We start from the raw sequence: 10,331 nt of genomic DNA on the forward strand, positions 1-10,331 counted from the left end.
CCTAGATTGCAATAGATTGTAATCTGAAGTTTGCTCGGTTTAGTGGAGTTGAAGTCCTGTTAGGGTAGGTTGTGATTTTTAATCCCTTGAGCAAAGAGTTTTCCACGTAAATATTGCGTGTTATTTATTTACTGCCGATTTACTGTGGGAACAGATATAGAACCTGGTTCCCAATACTGTTTGATTTTACAGTCTGTTGCTTACTATGGGAACGAGTAGAAAACTTGGTTATCTATACAGTTTGGTGGACTATTAGTTTACATCAATAGTCCTTTATAATTTGAATAGAAAACAGTGACCTTTCAAAGATCTTTTGTTTTATTTTCATATCTCTTAAATAAAAATCTCTTAGGAGATTTGACATACAAACTAAAAAGGGTTGATGATATAGCTACCATTACTGTTGAGGACCACGTCACATGAATCTTTCATTTGATTCGATATACTCATTTGAGCAGAGGTGCTGTTCTTGGCCATGTTTCATCAACCTTTCTTTTGTTTTGCCATACCCGAATTGAGAAGGGGATTATCGTAGCAAGGCATATGTTTGTAACAGGTGACATGTCGAGAAAAATAGATTCATCACGTAGAAGAATCATTTACACTTGAAACATGTATTTGTTTTCCTGTGAATTAGCAACCGATATATTTGTATAATTTGTTTATTAATGTTGACAAGAGTGAGTTGCACTAGTGGTGAGTACCCTCCATTTCCAGCCAAGAGATTGTGAGTTCGAGTCAGCCCAAGAGAAAGATGGAGAGTTCTTGGAGGGAGAGAACCGAGTGTCTATCGGAAACAGCCTCTTTACCCCAGGGTAGGAGTAAAGTCTGCGTACACACTATCCTTTCCAAACCCCACTAGTGGGATTTACTGAATTATTGTTGTTGTTTATTAATGTTCAATTACAACCAAAGGCAGACGACTTGTTGCATTTTGTTGCTTCATTGTAAGTAATTTCCTAATTGAATTAAAAATATAAAAGCTCATAGCGTAAGTAAAAGAATAAAAGAACGTCACCAACTCACCATACAGCAAAAAGAAAAAGCCTCCAAAAATATTTATCTGGACAGAGCAGAAGCATTATATTTTATAGCCGTATCGAATATACTTGAACTGTCGATCAGTATTCATGGAAAACAACTACGATAGTGTATCTACTAAAAATATTGTAGGTTATTATGGTATATTCTGTTGACATCCGACAAAAAATCATATCACCCCCAAATAACTAAATTCAAAATTTTTGTAGAGAAGTGTTTCAATGGTTTGTAAAATTGTGAGTATACGGTGATATGAAAGTAAAAGCACGTTAAACTATTCAATTTTAGGTGGTTCTACAAACGAGTCAATATTTTGACATATGTGAAATCTTAATTTCAGCATTATCTTTTTTTTGTTGTAAGATTTTATCATTTTAGGGTGATGATTGAAAAGGATGGATGACTGACAGAGAAGCAGCAAATCTGGAACGGCGCATGTTCCCCCCCAAACATGGTAGGTCCTTCTCATACCTCACCTTTTAACTGTGACACCCCCCTCACCATTTTATTGGCATGTTTACTATTTAAGATATTGCTAACTTTTAGCGCAGAAAGTATCAAATTCAAGATCTTCAAGTTGTGCAATTTTTTTTGAGAAATGAAGCATCGGCAGTTCAGGGTTAGACCGGCAACATTAAGAGCACTTATTTGTAAACTAGCCAAGGATACTGTTGGTCTGAGCGATATTGGTTTTGATGGTTGACAAAAGAACACGTGCATGAACCATGTCCATGGACACTGTACACATGTTACAGTCAAAATCAGGCAAAAGACATGCACGTGCATGAGATAAGTATAAGCGGTTATTTATGATAATCCCTGAACAAAAAGATTGCATATTTGATAAGGAGAAGGACTCCTTACTTGAAGAGAACTCTATCCAAGATAAGAAAAGAGTAAGAAGTTGAAAATAACTAAAACTCTCCACTAAAGAAGAGTAAAGCCTCTCTCTCTCTCTCTCTCTCTCTCTCTCTCTCTCTCTCTCTCTCTCTCTCTCTCTCTCTCTCTCTCTCTCTCTCTATATATATATATATATATATATATATATATATATATATATATATATATATATATATATATATATATAAGTTTGTTCTCTTTTACAGCATCGCACACATACTGAAGTTAAGAAAGAATTTAGAGCAAAATATCAAGACATTTTGTGAGCATTTCCTGCGAGTTTCAAGAGTACGAACCTGAAGCTACATGAACCAGATTGAAGAACCAGTTCCATGTATCTGTCTTTAATTCTAGTTCAATTATACTAGGAGCTTTTGAGTTGTACCTTTCAGCTTTCTTTAGATGCAAATTATAATTGGTACTTGAGTTGTATCATTCAAGTTAGAGTTGACTTGAAGTAGTCGCAATAGCCTATGGCATTGCTACAAGGGTTAAAGTTAATCCTTAGGTTCGCAAGAGGTTATAAACTTTGTTGTTGGCTCAGAGTTGTGATGGTAGGCTAAAATTATATATTTTAGTTGCTTATTGCACTTTAATTCACTACACTTTATTTGTGTTTGAGATTTAATTAGTAGTGTTTCGCACTTATTGTGTGTTTTATGCCTTGTAGGAGTGATTCCGAGTGATGTAGATGTTGTGGAGCTAATTCGAGCTATTTGGAGCTTTGAAGTCTGAGTAAAAGTCCAAGGGATTAAGCCGGGATCGTGTTCGGGGTCGAGGACCAAGTCTGGATATCAAAAATCAAAGTTTGAACCGTACTATGAGAAAATCCCATAACCGCGGCGTACCACGGCTGTACAAAACCTGCTGCCTGTCAAATTATTAGCTCTCTGAAAATCTCCACTAATGCCCCGCATGGCGCGTCGCCCCATGCGGCGCGCCTGTGTAATTTTTACAGAGGCACTGTCCTATTTCGGCTAGAAGAAGGTGATTTAGTTTGGGCCCGACCCTACTTGGTATAAATACATGGAAAAATATTATTTTCTACACTTTTGACATACTTTGGACCTAAGGAGGCTAAGGAGGAGTTGGAAGAACACAAGCACAAGGATTTTATCATTCCTTCCTCACTCAAGACCCGAGTTTGGATTGAATTTATGTTTTCCTATACTTTAATTTTATTTATGATGAATTTCTCTATATCTATGGAGTAGTTCTCTTTAGGGTTTGATGGATTTGGTTTGTTGATGATTGTTTGTAGATTATAACTCTAGTTTAATGTATTGAATCATTTTGGATGATTTAATTGTTGCATCTATATTCACTAGTTCATGTAATCGAGAGAGGCATAACTTGTGATATCTTTGCATTATATTGTTAGTTGAGTTCATAGATTCTTCCAAGTAATCGAAAGAGGCTAGTTGAATCATTGATTAAACCTAGTTTGGAGAATAATCGAAAGAGGTTTTCCTAAAGACCAATCCACTACGCATTCTTGCATATCTTCAACTGCTTAAATTGGTTCATCTTATGAAGTTAAGACTTAATCGAGAGAGGAGTTTTTGCATAGCGTGTGAACTAATAATTGCGTGAATTCGAGAGACTTACTTAAACATTAGAAGTGAATTATCTAGAGTTAGATCCTAAACAATTATCTTGCACCTATCCTATCAAAACCCTATCTTCTCCTATTGATAACCTTCTTTGCTTATTCCTTGGTTCGATTATCATTAGTCAATAACTTTAGATTCTTAGTTAATTTTAGTTAGACATTTTATAAATATCAATTGTTGATCATCTTGGATAGCAACCAAGCTAGAAACTACGAGAATACTGTTTAAATCTAATCTCTGTGGATACGATATTATACTATACTATATTTGATTAGCGAGCATAATTTAAGTGTGTGTTTTGCGCTCGTCAATATTTGGCACCGTTGCCGGGGATTGGCAATCAATAGTGTTTGAAATAGTTTATAGTGCTTGTGAATACCTAATTTTTGCACTATTTTAACACCTCCTAAAGTCATTAGTGTATTTTTATTTTACTTATTTTCTCATTTTTTGTGTCTTTAATTGCATATTTCCTATCATAAAAATACCAACAAAAAAAAAAGTTCTTTCTTCATTTGCGCATTTTAGGAATTAACTAAGTATTCAATTGGTGAATTAATCTAGTTAATTGATCATTTGAATAAGTTATTTAATTAATTAATTTATTTGTATAAATTTAGTTTAATAAGTTTGATTAAGGGAATTAGGCCAAATTTGAAAGAGAAAGTGGCCAAGAGTGCAAGATAAGGGGATGCCACTAAAAGGGTCTGAAACGACGTAGTTTTGCCTCAAACCTACGTCGTTTCATTGAGTGACCCAAGATCAAATCTCACCCATTGATCACCCCTTGATCTAATGGTCCATATTTGATCTCTCAAGAGGTATTTAAAGCTTCAAAAATCTGAAAATTGTCCTCATTTCCCCCATAATTCTTTTCTTCTTCCTCTCTCTTCTCTCTCTCTCTCTCTCTCTCTCTCTCTCTCTCTCTCTCTCTCTCTCTCTCTCTCTCTCTCTCTCTCTCCTCTCCCAGATCCGCCCCCCACCACCGCTGCCACCGCCGGAAATCGCCCACTGGTGGCGGACCACCTCCAAACACCCCTAAATTCACACCATGTAATCTCCACAAACCTCCTCTTTCCATATCTCCAAACCAAATCCTTCAAAACCCCCTTAAACTCCTTGAATTTTAGATCTAGGAAACTTTAGCCGCCACTTTTTTGCCCAAATTCTTGAAGTTCCGGCCACTACCACCCCACAATACCTACATCAGCGGATAGAGCTCATCAAGACCTACCTATTGATGTCAATTCCATCCCGAAAATCCGGCAACTAAAAATTCGGCCAAATTCCGGCGACCACCCCGAACGCCCTCGTTTGGTATACCCTTATTCTCGTTTCCTTTGTCTATTTTATCTAATTGTATTGTAGTTAGTTTATGTATAGCATGATTTATGATTTTTTTTTATTTTTATTATTATTATTTATATTTTTATTATTAGTTGTGTTAGCTTAGTTGTTCATAGTTATTAATCGCTGATAATTAGTTGTTCATTAGCTTTGAAATAACTATTCGCTTAGTCATGATAGTTGATAATAAAAGTTTCAAGTGCTTAGTAAATTTGTTTATATTGGATTTGAGTATTTAAATTTTGTGTTGATAAAAGCTGAAATTAAAAAAGGAATAATACAAGTTTGGTTGTTTTTATTGTGCAAAGACTTTAGAGTACAAAACTCAAAAGTCATTGTGTGGTGACAAATACAATACTTTTTGACAGTTTTTGAACAGTGTTTAGCACACAAAGTCAGTCTTTTGGACAGACTTTTGGTGAACCAAAATCTGTCCAAAAAATCTGACTTATTTGCCTATTTAAAGGGCTGCTCTTCTCCTATAAAGGGCCCCACACCCGATCTTACACTTACACACATCTTGGAGAGTTGCTTAAAGACATATATCTTTGAGAAAAATCAGCAGCTTAATACATATAGCAAGCTGAAATTTTAGAGCTTTGTGAGTATTATTTGAGTGCAAAAACTTTGAGAAAAATGGAAAGATCCCTTAGGAAATTTGTGAAGTTGATAGCTACCAGCTTCAAGCATCTTTGTTGAGTTTTCTAGGTTATCTTAACACTTGAGTTGCTGCTGTTTCTACTGTATTTGCTGTTAAATTTTTTGTTGCTGCACTGCTGTATTTTATTTTTCTACAAACCAGGTAACTTTCAAATTCTTATATTGCAGATTCTTGATGATAATAAGAAGGATTTGATCCTAGTTTGGTTGATGGAATATGTTAGATCTGATTTTGTTTCAAGATGAATATTATATTAGTGTTATCATCATGTAAATGTGTTAAAAATTAGTTGAATTATCGTTTTCTTCTTTATATATGTGATTGAAATTATATTCTGTTAAGTTTACTTAGTTTAAGGAAAAGATAAAGACCCCACTTTTAACCATGTTTGTTTAGTTTGGGATCTTTTCTGTGAGTTACTTTCATGGTTCATGTATAATCATCTAAGAAAGACTTTTAGCTTCAAATATTTTGATGCTTTGAATTACAGTCAACATAATGTAATAATATAACTCTTTTTTTAGCATTAAAGTATTACCGTTTTTTTGTAGTTTTTATATTTAGTCGTAGTTTTTATGTTGCTAATGGGTGTAATTTGATAGTGCCATGTTGGTGTAGATGAGTAGAAATATTATGTTAGTCCTTAAGAAATAGTTGGTTAAGAAGATAAAAGATAATAATTAGCATGTAAGTTTCTTTTATGAAAAACAATTTTAGTTTGGAATCAATGTAAGAAGCAATTTGGGCTTAGAAGAATACTTGTTATTTTGTGTTGTCTTGGTCATCGAGTCTCTTAAGCAACATGGGCCAAATAAGCTAAAATCTGTAGGCCCAATGACAATAGAAAGTAAGATGGACATTTTCTTTAAAATCAATAAATTATCTTTTGTTAAAAAAAATAAGTGGCCCAATACCATGAAAGTTTAACATAATCTTACCCGGATTTAATATCTTACATTAGTTAGAAATTATTTTTAATAATAATATCATTTTTTTTCGGTCGAACAAGTAATAAATAAAAAGAAGCGATTTTTAATTAATTTAGACGCTAGGCAATTAGTAGGCATGCTTTAACTTCATTGACTCGCTTGCGTAACGTGATGTTTAACATTCAATAATTTAATTTAATTATGTCATACCATACTCGTTAGTTTTAGTTAATTTTTAATTTAATAAATCCATTGCTAAACTCGCGAATTCATGTGCGTAGCGCAATAGTTAACTTTTAATAAATTTCAAAATTATTTTCTTCGAATGTAGTAATTTTCTCCAAAAGTAATAGCGTACTAATAATCCTCATCATGACCACGTATTCGCTTGCGTAGCACGGTTATGATAAAAATCAATAAAATTCATCCCGGTCACACATTCGTTCGCGTGGTGCGGTAAGGACAATTTTATTCAAATCTTTTCCTTGATAATTTTAATAATTAAAAGTGGATAGGTAAAACATGAAAATCCAATAAAACACAGTTTATCTAAAATCAATTCAAGCCAAGTTTAAGTCAATAAAGCGACCGTGCTAGAACTATGGGACTCGAAAAATGCCTTACACCTTCTCCCCGGTCAACAGAATTCCATACTCGGACTTTGTTTTCGCAATTAATAATAGAGTCAAACCTTCTTTTGATTAGGGATTCAAATAAAAGGTGACTTGGAACACCGAAAAATCAATTCCAAGTGGCAACTCTATAAATAAAATAATCCCTATTCAAATTTGTCACTTCAATTGGAAAAAATCTTTAACCCACAATCCATAAAATAACACACATCATCTTTTTGGGGTTGAAAAGGGGTGTGACAGTGCTAATTCAGGAATTTTTCTTTTTATTATATATTTTTTTTCTCTTTTTATGTTTGGTGTTCGCTGACAGTGCGCAAGTTATAGGTTAAGAGTAGTGCATGACTCGGGCTTCTGCTAAAGAAGTGCTACCATACGAACTAGAGATAGAAAAATAACTGTGACAACTGAGGAAAGAAATAGATCTCACTGAGACATCACAAAAGGTTGGGAACAGTGAAAATAATATAGATTTGGCTGTAAGAGAGGCAGCCCAACAACGAGAAAAAGATGCACGGGATGCTGAGGAAGCAGCCATTAGAGATGCACAGATTATTTATGAAGAAGAGAGGGGTCAGATAATTTCTCAAAATCAACCCTTGACTGCAGACCAGTTCGAAAATATAGCTCCTATGCCTGGGAGATCACTGGGCGACTATGCTAGACCGGTCTACAATCAAGGGTTATCAAGTGTTAGATCACCTCCAATTGCAGGTAACAATTTTGAATTGAAGCAAGGATTGCTTCAAACCCTTCAGAATTGCTGTGTCTTCAGAGGGAAGATAAACGAAGATCCAATTACACATTTAATGGACTTCGAGGAGATTATGAACACCTTTCAATATAAAGGTGTGTCAGAAGATGCAGTGTACTTAAGGGCATTCCCCTTCACACTCAAAGATGATGCAAAATAGTGGCTTCGAAGCTTACCCACAGGATCGATTAGAACATGGGAGGAGATGACCAAACAATTCCTTGATAAATATTTCTCCTCAGCTAAGACGGGCAAGTTTAGAAGAGAAATCCATAACTTCTGCCAGAAAGAGACTGAAACTATTTTTGAAGAATGACAGAGGTTTAAGGAGATAGTTAGAAAGTGTCAACATAGTGAAATTGAACTCTGGATGCAACTCCAAAATTTTTGAGATGGATTGACACCGGCCTCACGTAGAACATTGAACAATGTAGCTGGAGGCTCGTTGATGAAGAAGACTCCAAAGGAGATAGATACAATTCTTGATGAGTTATCTAAAGATGCTAATTAGTGGCCCCCGGAGAGTGGTGAAAGAAGAAGATCAACTGGTGTTCACCAAGTTGATGCTAATACATCTGTGCAGGTACAACTTGATGCTATAGCTAAAGAAATACAAAAGCTGACCTTAGCCTCGATACAAAATGAGCCCCACACATCTTGTGATATATGTGGAAGATGAAACCCTACTCACGAGTGTCAAGCCTCAGCTGAGGAAGTGAATGCTGTGGGAAATTACAATTTTAATGCAATGGGTGAGAGGCACCCCGGTTTTTCATGGAGTTCACCTGGGGGTACTGCGAATGCAATAACTCTAGACCCCAAGGACAAGGAGCTCCAGCATTCCAAAATCAGCAGAGGTAGCAATATCAGCCTCAAAAGCCCATTCAACCTGGTCTATAGGATCTAATGAAGTCCTTCCTTATTAAGACAGATGAGAGGCTGGACGCCCATGGAGCAGTTATCAAAGAATTGGGCACATCTTTTCAAAACCTGGAGAGACAGGTTGGGCAACTCACAACAGTTTTATCTGAGAGGGTTCCAGGCACTCTCCCAGCTGACACTGAGAGAAATCCCTAAGAAACATTGAATGCTGTAACCTTGAGAAGTGGGCAAGTGTTGAAAGATCCCACCCCGATCCAAAATGATGTGAAACTTGAAAAAGAAAGTAGGGAGCAGCTGAAGAATGAAGTTGATAAAAAGAAGAAGGACAGGATAAATGCTGAGACAAAGAAGAAGGGAGAAACTTCGAGAAGGGAGGAACATGATGAGAGCAAGCTTATGCCTGCCCTACCTTTCCCCCAAAACCTATATAGAGAAAAGCTGGACAAGCAGCTTGAGAGATTTCTGGATGTGCTGAAACATTTTCATGTAAACTTACCATTCACAGAAGTGCTCTCACAAATGCCTGCTTATGCCAAATTCTAGAAAGAGATCCTTATGAAGAAGAGGAAAATAGAGGAGACTTCAGTGGTCAAGCTGACAGAGCATTGCAGTGAGATATTGCAAAACAAACTCCCACAAAAGTGTGAAGATCCAGGGAGTTTTACTATACCTTGCTCATTAGGAACTATCAATTTTGAGAAATCTTTATGTGATTCTAGTGTCTCAATCAATTTAATGCCTCTATCTAATTACAGAAAACTGGAGAAGGAGATTGGAGAGATAAGGTCTGCACCAATATCGTTGCAGCTGGCAGACCAAACGACTTTAATACCCGAGGGGATAGTAGAAGATGTGTTAGTGCGTGTGGATAAGTTCGTATTTCCTATGGATTTTATAGTGGTGAATATGGAGGAAAACAAAGAGGTCCCCCTCATATTAGGATGACCATTCTTATCGACGAGAAGAGCTAAATTAGATATACATGAGAGAAAATTCATGCTTAGAGTGGGTGAGGAGACTGTGACTTTCAAGATGGATGGAGAAAAGGGGTGTAACGACCTGGTTGGTCATTTTGAGAGTATTAGACCTGAACCCCTATTTATTGATTCATCTATTTTACTTTTGGGTTTTGTGACTTTCCGGGAGGATTTGTCTTTGGTTTAGGAGTGAATTAGGACACATAGTTCCTAAAATGGAGGTTTAAGTCATAGGAATTGACCGTAGTTCGAATTATGTGAAGACGACTCCAGAATAGAGTTTTGATGGTTCCTATAGCTCCGTAGGGTGATTTTGGTTTTAGGAGCGTATTCGGATGTTGAATTGGAGGTCCGTAGGTCATTTTAGCGTGAATTAGCGAAAGTTGGAAATTTGATGAATTTTGGGAAGTGTGATCGGGAGTGGACTTTTTGATATCAAGGTCGGATTCCGATTCCGGAAGTTGGAATAAGTCCGTAATGTCAATTATGACTTGTGTGAAAAATTTGAGGTCAATCGGACTTGATTTGATAGGTTTCGGCATCGGATGTAGAAGTTGAAACTTTAAAATTTATTAGGCTTGAATCGATGTGTAAT

General features: G+C 36.0%; 1 non-coding gene across 1 annotated transcript; it reads right to left on the reverse strand.

Annotated features, from left to right (window-relative positions):
- Positions 1–8,130: 8,130 nt before the first annotated feature.
- Positions 8,131–8,237, reverse strand: LOC142173921 (small nucleolar RNA R71). The gene has a single exon (XR_012703287.1). It is a non-coding gene; the product is annotated as a small nucleolar RNA R71 (small nucleolar RNA).
- Positions 8,238–10,331: the final 2,094 nt, after the last annotated feature.

Source organism: Nicotiana tabacum, chromosome 2 (assembly GCF_000715075.1).
Source record: "Nicotiana tabacum cultivar K326 chromosome 2, ASM71507v2, whole genome shotgun sequence".
NCBI lineage: Eukaryota > Viridiplantae > Streptophyta > Magnoliopsida > Solanales > Solanaceae > Nicotiana > Nicotiana tabacum.